This window comes from Condylura cristata, unplaced genomic scaffold (genome assembly GCF_000260355.1).
Source record: "Condylura cristata isolate star-nosed mole 26May11 unplaced genomic scaffold, ConCri1.0 scaffold00003, whole genome shotgun sequence".
NCBI classification, from domain to species: domain Eukaryota; kingdom Metazoa; phylum Chordata; class Mammalia; order Eulipotyphla; family Talpidae; genus Condylura; species Condylura cristata.
This window is the reverse complement of record NW_004567104.1, coordinates 54,755,779-54,770,652: the sequence shown is the minus strand read 5'-3', so window position 1 is coordinate 54,770,652 and position 14,874 is coordinate 54,755,779.

Here is a 14,874-nt window from a genome sequence, read left to right as displayed (position 1 = left end):
CATATTTTTTAAAGATTTATTTATGTATGCATACATGAACTGGAGTACAGACCTTAGGTGCAGGGGCGAGAGAATGCAGCAGAGACAGAATGGGGAGCAGAACAGGCAGATTTACTGAAATATACTACTGAGGGGAGCAGTGGGCGAGAGAGGAAGTCTGCTCCCTGCACTGTAGAGGTGATAGTGCTAAGATTTAGCCCCTAGGCCTCGATGGAGGCCCTCTGAATAATTTCATACTGAACAAAGCCCAGCAGATTGAGTATATTTTTTAAAATATCTATGTGTTATATACTGTTTTTAGAGGGAAAAACAATGTGGGCAATATGAATATGTGCAGTCTACTGGCTAACTAACAGTACTAGTCAATCCTGTTACACTATTTTGTTCTTAGAATTCTGTCTGGGTTGAAAAGAATAGGAGCTCTAGATAGCAGGAAACTAGAGGTCCTTTCAAAAAGAGTAGAACTAAGAAATATTTTAAAAAGCACAGGTGTTTCCTTAGGAATAAAGAGAGTTAGTAGATAAAGGTAATGAAGATGAAGATTTGTAGCTTTTCTTTTTTATGGAAATATTGATAGATTTATCTGAAATGCTGTTTTCCCCTGAACATTGGAAATTAAGATAATTTTCCCTCTAGTTAAAAGGGTTATTATAAACATAAAAAAAATGAAAGAGCATTTAAAGTTTAACAACACATATGTATGTAGGTATATATGTATTCATATGAGTATGGCATTCTTTCCTATATGTACATGATGAAGCTGAAATAAACTCCCGAAAGTAGGGGTTCAGGTGTTTATCAGCTGTGAACTCCATGGAGATGATCAGAGATTGACGTAATCAGAGCAGGGAAGCCCTGTGCCCCTACCTCACCTTTTCCTAGGCCTCTTCTATCTCTTCCTTAGTTATATTCTTTTATAATGAAGTAGCAATCTAGTAAGAAAAATGTTTTCCTGAGTTTTGTAAGCCATTCTAACAAATTAAACTAGTCCAAAAAAAGGAGGTTCCTTAGAAACTCTAAAGAACTTGCAGTTGTTGTCTGAAGGCAGGGTAGGGAGTACCTTTAGGAAGAAGATTTTAACCCATGCTTTCTGGTGCTATCTCTATGTAAATAGTGTCAGAATTGCATAGAATGTTTGATTTGTAGGACACTCAGCTGGTGTGTGTGTGTGTGTGACATTTTCATGACCTAGCATTTTTATAACCTGAATAATAAGATTCTGAGGCATTGTGTGTGTGTATATATACATACATGCATACGTAAGTACGTATGTATGTATGTATGTATGTATTCTTTAGTCTGCTAAAGGAATATATATATATATATATTTTTTTTTTTTCTTTCGTCACCTCACCCTGTCCTCTTGGGTATTTTAACCAGAAGTCTGCTTCATCCAAAAAAGACTTTACTTTGACCCAGTTCTATTCCCCTTACATGTTTAAAAACCTTTTAAAATATCTTCATCCTCAAGATCATCAATTTCTATTTTATACATATAGATCACCTTTGATATTTCTAAGTGATACTTTTCTGGCTTTCCTTTTTAAGTCTTAAGCTTTAAACTCTACACTGTCATCTACTTCATCATATCCTTTTCATAATTTGCTCTTTTCTTTCTTCAAAATGTTTTATCCTCAGTAAAATGCTCATTTCCTCATTTCTTCACTTGAAATTTGAAGTTTGTTCCCCCAAAGTATTGTTAAGGTTCATGTTGAAACTCCAGAACACAATAGAAAAGTGTGTAGTTCTTCTCCTTCAGGCAGGCATGTCATCCTCTTTTAAGTTATCTCTGTATTTACAGTGGAACTTGAAGAGACCTTCGCTAGAAGTGCCAAATTCCTGTGGGGGAACCAATAATGAACTAGAGTTTAAAAAAAAAAAAAAAGCCCTGCTTCAGGGAGCTTTTTAGCTTTTTATTAGCCCTTGTTTTGTTTTCTAATAGTGAATTTCCCCTTAGTTTCTTCATACCCCTGCCCCTCCCCTCCCTCCACCCTGTTTTCTTACATGTCTGATGTTTGGCAACTGCTTCCTTCCTCTCTATAAAGTGCATACCTATCATTCTACTTGAAATAGTCCCTGCATTGTCATATTCCATAGTGTTATTTTTGTGTCTAATGCCATATTTATGGTTTTGCTACTTTGGCCTGTTTAATTGTACTGTCTACATTGTGTGCTCTGCCTGCAATGCTAGCAGTGGTTTCTGTGATTAAATAAATGAAATAATATTCATTTGAGAATAATTTATGAGCATCCCATTTTCATTTGTATGTTTTATTGCACTGAAAGTGCCTAAGAAACTCCTGTAAAAGAGTATTCAGACTGTATATACAGAGTGAAGCTAGAAAAGTTTTTGTCTCATTTCTATGACACCTTCACTTGCACACTCTTCACATACTTTCTCCCACTGCTGTATACAGGCTACTGCTACTGTTGCTGGGAAATGTCTTCACATATTTCTGCAATGTTCAGACAGATGGTCTTAAAGAGAAACTGTTTTGTTGTTGTTTTCCTGATCAAACATTTGCTTCATTGAAATAAAATTAATGTTCTTCCCACTCTTCTCTTAAAGCATGATGTCCCTTCAAATTCCTCAACTCAACAGCTTTTTTGCCTCCTACCATGGTGCCTACTACATAGTTTATGCAATGTTTCAAACAATCAGTGCCTAGTTTCACAATCCCATATTTTAATACATATTTTCAAAAGCCTGAGGAATACTAATTCAAGACTTCATTAGTGTGACCATTTTCAAATATTATAGTAAACAATATCAAAAATGCACTTAATTTAACCACAAAATCTCACTAAAGTACTTTCTTCCTTGAACTACTCAGCTCTTGAGCTGTGATAATGTCTAGTAAATCACTTGCTTATTCTTTCGTTGACATTTTGAATCAGCTCATATTCCTTCGCTTCAGTTTCTGACGTTCCTTTATAAAAACCACTCCATTATTTAAGGAACACAGGATGTGCATTGTTGCTCAGTAGTACCAACTTAAGCTGTGACTTTTTTTTTTTTTTTTTTTTGTATCCTCAACTACTTTGTCTTTATCTCCTTCACAACCTTGGATGTCTGTAGAATCTTTTCTCTATCTTTTTTTCTGACTTTCTCCTTCTCCCATCACCTTGACTATCTTTCTATCACCTTGACTATCTTTATAGACCTGTTATTTCTGTATGGATTTCTGCTTCCAAGCCCTCACCCTCTTTTGCTCAGTTGTGTACTCCTTTAAACATTTCTGCAACCATTTTTCTTTTTAAAAAGTTGGCTTGATTCCTTCCCTAGGGAATTTTCTTTTTATCATTTTTAAATATGGGCTACCACTTTGTGAAGTTGGAAAAAGTAAACAGAGATTCTCTACCCTTGATCATCTTTTTTAATGTATTTTTTTTAATTTTTTCTTACTCTTATATGGATGTTCTCAACCAACCTCCAAACACCTCTGCCAATTTTCTCAGCTTTTGAGAAATTAATTTCAGCTATTAGCATAGCAGAGTGAGAAAACTAACATCTTGAACATTATATTATACAATCTCTCTCTCTTTTTTTTTTCTTGTATAGAAATACTATCAGTTTCTCTAACCCAATTTCACAGGGAGTTTTGGTAAATATTCACAACTAAGCATGTGTAGCTAAATTAGCATCCTTCAGTCTGGCTTTACAGATTGCCTTACACTTTTGACTTCATTGTCAACTATGCTGGAATTAAGAAGACCTCAGATTTCTAGTTATTTATGCATGTACAATTCCATGTATAGATTATGAGAAACAGAGATATCATTACTGGTGGTTTGCTTTAGTTTTTGTTTACTGTTTTGCTCTTGTTAATTACAAATATTTATTGCCTATGACATTTGTTGTAAGATATATAAATCTACAACTTTCAGTTTTCTCATCTGTAAAAGTATAACAGTAATGCCCTTGCCATGATGATATATGGATTAACAATACTGATTATAAGATGTATGTCACTAAATATATGGCAGCATTGGTGATGATGATTTGGTATCATCATAATTCACTTTTTGTAATGACTATTATGCATACAGAACTGGGGTACAGGCCAGAGGCAAGGAATGGTGAGAGGATCGCCAGAGACAGAGTGGGGAGCAGAACAGGCCAACTAAGAAAGTACACTGTTGAAGAGAGCAGCAGGCGGGTCAGGAGGCATCTGCCGTGCCATGTGGATCACCTCTGGAGCCGGATCAAACTCATGCTAAAGTGGCTTTAGCTTCTTAGAGCTGTGCTTTAACCTGCTACACCACCAGGGAGAGCCCATAATTTGCTTTTTAAAGTTCATTTGATCTTATAGTATAGTGTTTTTTTTCTTAGTGAGCTAAAATTACTTCCTAGTATCAGTTAAAATGTTATATGCTTAAAAACATTTGCATTTGTGTTAAATAAGGTAAATTTATATTTAATTATGATATTAATTTTCTCTACTCTTTTTAGTATTCATATGTTACATAGTAAAATGCAATAATAAAGTGTACTCTAAAATCAGCTACAACATGAGGGAGCATTGCCAGAGCCCTGAATACTAACTTCTAACCAATATATCCCCATCTGTAGATCTTATGCTGTAATTTGAATTAATATTCTTTGGTTCTTTTAATTCGCATTTCCACAATATTTTTTTTTCTTATTTTGTTTTAAGGTGACAATTACCAAGGGCTCAAAAAATTCCCGATAATGTTAGTCACGGGAATATATACATTTGCAAATAATTTCACAAACTAGTGGATGTTACACCCACAATAATAATAATAATAATAGTAATAATAATATTTACCTTAAAAGTAATTTTATAGTATCTTTCAAGGTTTTCTAAAAATAACCTCCCAGGTTTCATTTGTATATTTAATATTTTAAATTTGATTATAGTAATTTTTTTTTAAGATTTATTTATTTATTTGTACAGAACTGGGGTACCGGGCAGAGATGCGTAGGCTGAGAGGATTCACCAGAGACAGAGTGAGGAGCAGAAGAGACAGATCAATGAAGTACACTGCTGAGGGGAGCAGCGGGCGGGTCAGGAGAGTCTGCCACGCCATGTGGTCACTTCCGGGGCAGGCGGGGATGGAACTCATGGAGTGGCTTTAGCTTCTCAATGCAGTGCTTTAACCCACTGCTGCCACCAGCGAGGGCCTGATTATAGTAATTCTTTTTTTGACTCTTAGTTTGGATCACCTTAAGGATGTCAACTCTGACTTTTGACATGGTCACATTAGTTTTTTTTTTAGCTTCTTTAATTTCCAACATAGTAAAATTTTCTATGTTCTTTGTGAACACTTCCTGTACTACACCTGAAACAAGCTATATTTCTGAGCAGTCATCATTAGTTTTAGACCAGAATAACATTTAGAGACTGTCATCTATGTGTATGTGAGTGCTTAGAGCCATTGGGGTGATATAGGTTCTAGATTTTCATCTGACAAAGACAATTTTAACAAAAAAAGTCAGTACATGATATCAAATTGAATATATATATATATATATATACATATGTACAACTATTTATATCTTCTTTTAATTTTATATTTGGATCTCCTCTCTTACACTGGAAATCTTAAATTTATTAATAATTTAGTTTTTTTTTCTGTAAAATGCATAATATAAATTTAAGTTACTATAGTGATGTCTTAACTAGAACCTATTACTTGGGTTTCCTTTGTAAAACTTCCCTTTAAGAATGTACAACCAAAACATTATGTTCCTGATCTTCTTGAAGTTAAATGTTTTATTTTTGTTTTCTTCATGGTTATATCACTAATATAATATACTAATATACTTTAGATTGTGCTCCATTTTTAATATGTAAATTTTCATATGAATTTCTTTGGTTGCCTTAAGTCAGAATAATTAACAAAATATTTTAAATATGTCTTATTTCCATTACAGATAATCCTTCTTTTCTCTGCTTTCCTATATAAGCATTTTTTATTAGTTTGGTTATGATTTCCAGTGTTTTTATTTGCTTGTTTTTGTAAATGTAAGCACAGGTATTAGTGTATTATGTAAACTGCTAGTTTTCTCTCCTATGGACTCTGGTATGCCAAAATTAAAATAAAAACTATATTTAAAGTTATATTAGTCAAGGGGCCCTCCCTGGTGGCGCAGAGGGTTAAAGCACTGCAATGAGAGGCTAAAGCCACTTCCGCATGAGTTCGATCCCCACCTGCCCCGGAGGTGAACGCATGGTGTTGCAGACCTCTCCTGACCCGCCCGCTGCTCCCCTCAGCAGTGTACTTCATCGATCTGCCTGTTCTGTACCCCACTTTGTCTCTGGTGAATCCTCTCACCCTCCACATCTCTGGCCTGTACCCCAGTTCTGTACGAATAAATAAATAAATCTTTAAAAAAATTATATTAGTCACAGAGTGGTTAGGAGAAAGAAGTAACATGCTCTCACTTATGATTAAAGATAATCATTTTGACCTAATTGGAAAATAAAGTAAAAATTAGTATTAACTTCTAATATTGCTTCATATAATCTTTCTTCCACCCTACTTTTTTTTTTTTTTAATTTCTCTCTTCTTCTTAGCTACTTAGATTTGGCAGCACAGTAATGCAAAAAAACACTGTTCTTCTCTGAGTGTTTCAACTTTTTTGAAGCCTTTTCTGACATAAAGCCACAGTTGATCTCTCCTTTCATGTGTGATTACTGCATGATATTTACCATTATTATAGACCCAACTTTTCCTCTTATAATTACTTATTTATATGCCAGTGATCCTATGAGTCCATGAATGATTTGAAGGCTTACTTTGCATTTATCTTTCATCTACAATGGCTAGAAGACATTAGTACATCTGGTGCTCCATGGAAGTTTCCAAAATAAATGAAAGTGGATATTAAAGTAAATTTTCACAGATATTCAGTGTTTTAAATTTATTTTGAAATTTGTAATCTCATTATGCCATTTTGTGGAACATAATTTTATTCCTTTGATGCTGTAGCCTGTCTTCTCACCAAATCTTACTTTAATCTCAAATTTACCGAAACTCATGAAATTATTTTGAAAATCATTACTTTTTGCTTTTTAATTTGGAAAATCCTTATACAATTATAAAAATGTTGATGTTTGTGGCCCTCCCTGGTGGCGCAGCGCGGTAAAGCACTGCACTAAGAAGCTGAAGCCACTTCCTCATGAGTTTGATTCCCGCCTGCCCGGGAGGTGACTACATGGTGTGGCAGACCTCTCCTGACCTGCCCGCTGCTCCACTCAGCAGTGTACTTCGTCGATCTGCCTGTTCTGCTCCCCACTATGTCTCTGGTGAAGTCTTTCGCCACCCCTGAGTCTCTGGCCTGTATCCCAGTTCTGTATGCACAAATAAATAAATCTTAAAAAAAATTTTTTTTGATGTTTATAAAGTTACTGTGTGTTTATGTCCCTTGATAATTAAATTCCCTGAAGATATGAAACTTTTTTCTGCATCTAATTGTATTTTATGATGCATTATAAAAACCAAATAAGTATTTGCCTCTCTTTAGACTCTAACATTTGCCTTGACTTCTATTCCTCCCATATTCAAACTAGTGTCTTTATCTGAATTTACGACCTTAATGTTCCCCCAATTTGAACTTTACACAGATTTCTTCCTGACTATAGAACTCTGATTTCCCTTTTCTTAGTGTTACTAGAGAAAACCTGAAATTGTAAATTATACTGCCCCATTGGGATGAAAATCTTCTCCCAGTCTCCTGTCAGATTTAAAATCCAGGAATGTTATTTCTGAGGACCTAGAACTAACACTTTGAAATGCAGAGATCAAGAACTCTAGCAATCCTAAATCCCTGACTCTGAGGGTAGGTAGTTGTTTAACTTCAGTAAGAGGCAATTAGCAACCAAGGTTCATCTAGTCACATTGACCAACACCCCTCTCTAAAATCTTCCATCACTTTTTAACTAGATCACGTCATAGCTTAAATCTCTCCTACTTTTTGTTTCAAGAGTGTTGAGTTCAATCTTTCTCTCATACTGCAATAGGCTTGAGTATAGTGTCTGTTTAGCACAATGCAATTTGTCTTTGACATATTCATCTTCTGTATACTCTTTTGCAGGTGGCTATCTGCCTCTTGATAGCTAACAGAAAATTTGGTATGTGAACATAGTGAAGGACACATTTGATCAAATTCGTTAAAAGCTTCTTTAGTTCTTCAGATTTATGTGATCAAATAAGTTTTGAATAATGTATGCCTATAGAGAGGGTTATTTCCTGTTCCACTTGTACTTCTGACAGCCTTAATGAAATTTATGTGTCCACCAGATTTTGTCAACAGTTGGACTAGCTCATGTGTCAATGCTGTCCCTTTCTCTTTCTGTTATTTAACACCTTAAATCTAAGGATTGGAACAACAAGCTTTTTATCTTCACTAAATAAATGAGACTACAGAAAAAGAAAAAAAAAATAGAGCCAGGGTTGTCTAATGTATCTGAATCTAGATCTTGAAGCCACGGTAGTTTTCTGCTCTATTCCTGCTAGTAGAATCTCTACTGAGGGAGAGTTGCCTGCAGGAAGAAAATTTGTTCAAACTTCCTTCAAGAAAAACACATTTGAAAGACTTATTGAAAACACTATAATGACATTGATACAGATCTGATTTTTTTAATTCTGATGTATAAATTTTAAAATATTGAAAATATAATTTTGATACGAATCCATCATTAATGAAGATTAATAATAACACAACAGAAGAAAAATTACAAAAAATTGCCTGAAAACTGCAGGGTGTCTTTATTGTTCTTGCTTTGTATTTAATAGTAGACAGAACAGGAACAAACAAATGCAACTTTGAGCACTAGAACAATGTCCAAACATAAAAGCATGAAATAAATAAATAAATCCCCCAAATAGACAAATAGACTGTTTCTATGATCATTATTTGCTAAAGAAGTAATGATAAAAATCATTCTGTAACTCTCTATTATTAGAAGAAAATATCTAGTATAAGATGGGAATAAGAGAAAACTGAGTTTTCAAAATTAATATCCCCCTTTTTTTTTTAATTCCACCTTAGGTCACCCTCAGTATTTAGACAATCTATAAATATAATATGTTTATAGACAACTTAAGTAATTGCAATGATTACAGTACCTCTGCCATTGAGTGCTTCTCACTGCTATTTAGCCTAAAGATACATAATTTTTACTTTTTTTCTTTACTTTTCTTGTTTCTTCATTCTATTAAAAGTTCTTGATTTGAAAGTTTTTCTCCTGTTGTTTTTCCAGTGATAATGTGTTAATGTGTCTAATGTGTCTTGTCCTTTAGTGGGAGCTGTGTATCTGCATAGTATACATATATAGACAAATTTAGCCTGCTGATCATTTTTTTCTTCAGTGGTATAGACGTAGATAGAATGTTGTTGTTATTTTTTTTTTCTATGTAACTTTACATAATACCACCCTGGAAGGACTTTACTTCTCTATTAAGCTTCCCATGTCACATGCTTTAGCAAATCATATATAGGATGACACAAACAAAAAATTGAATTATGACTTATTGGTGAGGTAGTTATTCTTTTTTATGTTACATATTTGTTTATTTGCATAAAATAATTGGGGTGTAGTCCAGAAGTGTGGAGAGTGAGAGGATTTAACCAGACCAGAGTGGGAGACTGAACAAGCAGATCTTCTGAAATATAATGCTGAAGGAAGCAATGGGCAAGACAGGATAGGTCTTCTGCGGTGTGTCCCTCCCCTGGCCAGGGATCAGATTCATGCTGCACTAGTGCTTCAGTGACTGCGACTTAACCCCTTGTGCCACCAGGAAGTCACTACCCTGTGGTAGTTATTCTTGTGATTGTGGCATCATCATGAACATAAAAATTTTAGAAAGCTCAGTCACTCATCTAGTGAGGGTGTGGGAAGAAAGGAACTCTCTAATGCCGTTATGGGGAATGTAAATTGGCCCAGCCCCTATGGAACATTGTATGGGGTTCCTTGAAATATTAAAAATGGGCTTGCCAAATAAGAACCAGGGGGAGAAATAATAATAATAATAATAAAACGCAACAAACCTAAAAACAATAAAGAGACAACTACAAGTCAGAGACATTTTGCATGGGGTGGGTTGGGTGAAGAGACCAGGGCAAGGGTGGGAAGAACACAAGGGACTGTGGTGATAGTTTACAGGTAAATTGGTGGTGGAAATTCTGTGGGGTCTACAACTTATAAAAGAAAGCAAATTGTACATTAATTAATTAATCAATCAATTACAAATGAAAACACACACATATATACAGCAAACATACCATTTATTAACAACAACAACAAAAAGTATCTGCCATATGACTAGCAATTCCACTCCTAGCTATTATCTACCCAAAGAATAAAAAACATTGATTCCAGAGGAAGGACTTCTGTACTCCAATATTCATTACAACACTGTTTATATTATACAAAATGCAGAAACAACGTAAATGCCCCAAGAGAGGAATGGATCAAGAAGATGTGGTATATATATAAAACAACACAAGAGAATAGTATTCAATATCAAAAACGTTAAGTGGAAATCAACTATAGCAACATGGGTGAAGCTTTAAAGGATTATGCTAAACAAGTCAGAAAAAGAAAGGTCCATATCAAATAGTTTCACTTAATATGTGGAATATACAGAAACTGAACAGGGTCAGACAAAGACAAGCCATGAAAGATAACCATGAGTCTGAAGCATCCAGGTGAGTAGAAGAGGATGGGGGAGGAATGAATATGAGTGGAAAAATAATTCTGACTACGACTGTGGGGAGTGTGATAGATGGTTGCAAGGGGTTTAAGGGCCCAGTGGAAGACTACTGGGACTTTGGTGGTGGGTGTGTTGAAATATTTGTAGAGGTATAAACCTATACTAATAAAACATATACTACATTGGAAATCAACGTAAGTGCAATATATATATAAGTAAATAGGATTGCTTGATCCATTGGGGAATTGTTAAAGATGCAGTGCTTATTAGTTGAAATTCCTTTCCAAGTCAAATTCTTTAGACTTTTCTTCCTATATGATAGGGAAAAAAGTAGAAGGTAAATAAACATGAAAATAATTCAGTATTGAAATACTCATTCATATATAAGTATCTATTTATGGCACATTTAGTATCTACAAAGCAGAGCAGTTAATGCTGTAGCTAACCTGAAATATACATTCTAAAATAAGTGAGGATGGCTTTTGTGTATTTGTGTATGTATAATGTCTCTGTTATATTTATTCAAAAATTGGTGTTTAACTATGAGTTTGAGTTGAAAAATGAAATAATTAAAATTTCTGATAATAGGTTTGGGCATTTTACTTGTATAAAACTCAGATCATAGTTTCCAGTGATGATGAAAGCTTAATAACACAATTATTTCATAGAGAGATAGAGTTTAAAGAAAATTAGTAACATGAGGTATAAATTATAAAACAAGTTAGTATTTGTTAATTGCCAAGAGTTTGCATAGACTATTTAATATTAGCAGTACTTTCAGATTGTGTGATTATACGGATTTTAAAGGTACAGTAGAAAGAGTCCACAGTTTTAACCTTACACTACATAGAGAGAACCCAGATTAGATATATGATCTAGAAGAACTCAAATCCTTTAATTGTTTATATACTAGTTCCAAAAAGGAAAGATCAAAATTCCTAAATGAAACAAAAACAATACCTTTACTTGTGTTTTCTTGGTATTGATTGTAGATCTTGTAGGTGCCCTGCCTTTTGATGTTTGAAGTAATCTAATGTTAGATGTGTCTGTATAATGGGATAATATATGCATATAATGAAAAATTTCTTTTTCCTAAATGTGTAAAATTTTTTCTGTGAGGTTAAAGAAAGAATACTACTACCTCATTCTCTCATTTTTTGTCTCTGATACCAAATTCATTAAATATCATCATTGTAAAACATTTATTTAGTGATCTGTATAAGTAGATATTTATAATCAAACATATATACAAATATCAAAATACTCATGAGTTTCAAGTCCAAATAGCTATTTAGTTAGATAAGATAAACTGAAAATAAATATTTGTTACCAAATAGGATAAAGATTTCACTTGTTAGTCAATAATAAGAGTTTCCTACTTTATAAAATGAAGAACTTTAATATTTTTCTTAACTTTATTTTTCAAATAGTTTATATTTGTCTTAAAATGTTTAATATTCCAAAATCACATGAACTGAGAAGATTTAGAATGATGAATGTTTACATAATCTTTGCATAAATCATTAACAAAGCAGAAGGTAAGCTGACAAAACAGATAGACTAGATGTAATATGATAACGCTGCTGGATAAACTGATATTTAAAAACCATACAGATTGGTGACACAGCAGGTTAAAGCACAGCCCTAAGAAGCTAAAGCCTCTTCAGCCTGAGTTTGACCCTTGCCCCAGAGGTGATCCACATGGCGCAACAGACCTCTCCTGACCACCCTCTGCTCCCTTCAGCAGTGTACTTTGTGAGTAGGCCTGTTCTGCTCCCCACTCTGAGTCTAGCGAATCCTCTTACAGTCTCTGCACCTCTGGCCTGTACTCCAGTTCTGTATGAATAAATAAATAAATCTTTAAAAAAAAATCTGTCTATATTTACCTCTGTGAAGTGGAGATTTTATATAATAATTAATCATATATGTGTTCAAAACCTATTAAAACATCTAAAGATATCTATAACATCGTTTCTAACATTAGAAATTTTTTAAATCCATGAAATAAAAGTTAGAAAATTTTTCTAAGCTGCAGACATTTGAATACTAATTATTACAGTTCTGTGCAACTATAGGATCTATTTATTCATTTAAACTTACATAAACATATCTTGTGAAAAAGCATAAAAGTTCTTAAAAATTTAAAGTTCAACTGTTTTCCAGCAATTCCACTTTTGGCTATTTAACAAAGAAAAATGGAATCATTATCTCAAAGAGGTATCTATATCCCCATGTTTATTGCAGCATTATTCATAAATACCAGGGCATGGAAATAATCTGTGTTCATGGATGGTTGATAACTTGTGATACAGATAGATAGATTTTTATATTTGCTTGTAAATATATGCACACATAATGAGGTATTATTCAGCCTTTTTTTTCTTACATTATTAATTTTTGTACTGTATTTGATTCTCCCTTCAGGTATAGTCCCTGTAGTTCTCCCGCCACAATAGCACATGTGTATTCAGCTATTTAAATAAATTCTGCCAATTGTAACAAAATTCTGAATCTTGAGGCTGTTATAGTAAGGGAAATAAGTCAGAGAAATATAACACTGTATAATTTCATTTATATGTGGAATCTAAAAATAACAGACTAGTAGAAACAGAGGGACAGATTGCCAGAGGCAAGTGGTGGGAGTTGGTAAAATGGTTCAAGGTGGTCAAATTGCCTGAGCGACCAGTTATACGAAGAATTTCTGTTGATATGACGTACTGCACTGTGACTATAGTCAATAATACCTGTTGTATAAACTTGAATATTACTGAGAAAATAGGGATTTTAAAAGTTTTTACTACACAAACACAAATTAGCTATGTAAAGTGATGAATATGTTAACTACCCTTGTTGTGGAAATTATTGTGCAGTATATACACATACAAAATTACCTCCATTTTATACCTTAACTTACATAATGTTACATGTCAATTTTATCTCAGTAAATTTGGGAAAATGCTAATTTCTTCAATTCTTTACCTGAAATTTGGCAGTAAAATTCTAATTTTCTCAAACCGGTAAACCAAACTGAGTAAACATAGTATGATAGGTTAAGAGAAACAAAGTGTTAAAAATAAGACCTAAAATAAGTACCATTTTAAAAAATGACTAACATATAATACAAATGTAAGCTGATGAAATATTTTTGCACATCATACAACTCACAAAAGGTTAATAGAAAGATCTACAAACAACTCAAAAACAGGGAAGTCCCCCAAATGAAATTGTGCAGAATTAAACAGACATTTCTCCAAATAAAATATTAATATGGCAAACCTACACATGAAGAAAAACATTCATCATCACTTATCCTCAGGAAAATGCAAATAACAAACACAGTGACATATTATGACATATTTGTGAGAATGTCCCATACCAAAAAAAAAAAAAAAAAGAAAAAGAAACAAATGTCAAGGCTTTAGAGAAAAAAAGGAACTGCTTTATACTGTTGGTGAGGCTATAGGCTGGTCTAGCCTATAAAAAACGTATGTAGTTGTTTTAAAATATTACAGATAGCTTTAATTTATGATCTAGGTATTCCACTTTTAGGTATCTGTGTAAGGAATTAAAAACACAATTTGAATAGACAGATATACTCCTTTGTTCAGGAAACTACCTAAAGTGGCCAGTCACAAATGAGTGGACTAAGTAGACATGACGTGCATGTGTATGTTTATTTGTGTGTATACATCTATACATATATGTATGCACAGTGGAATACTATGCAGTTATATAATATGAAATTTTGATATTTGCAACAATGTGGATGGAACCTAGACATAATTAAACTATATAACTTAAAATATGAAAACTACTGTCAATAGCTTCACTTATAAATGAGTATAAAAAACGTAAGGGTCAATGAAAACAAAAACAAAGCCTAGAAATCTGATTATAAAGTAGAGATTACCAGAGGAGGAGAAGGAAGGTAGAGAACAAAGTTTGTAGAGTGCCCAGTTGTTTATGATGTGGGATTGTCAATGTCTTGGTTTGGGTATGGTATAACATTGATCTGAAGAGGTGTTACGCTATGCTTTTTAAATGATAATTAATGTATGCAAACATTACAAACATTTGTAAATTTTATCTGAAATTTCTGTGTCATTATTCATATAAAGTCTAAATCCTTCCCAACGTTTTATAAATTAATGGGTAATAGTTTTTCATTGTTACCATTGCTTCAATGTT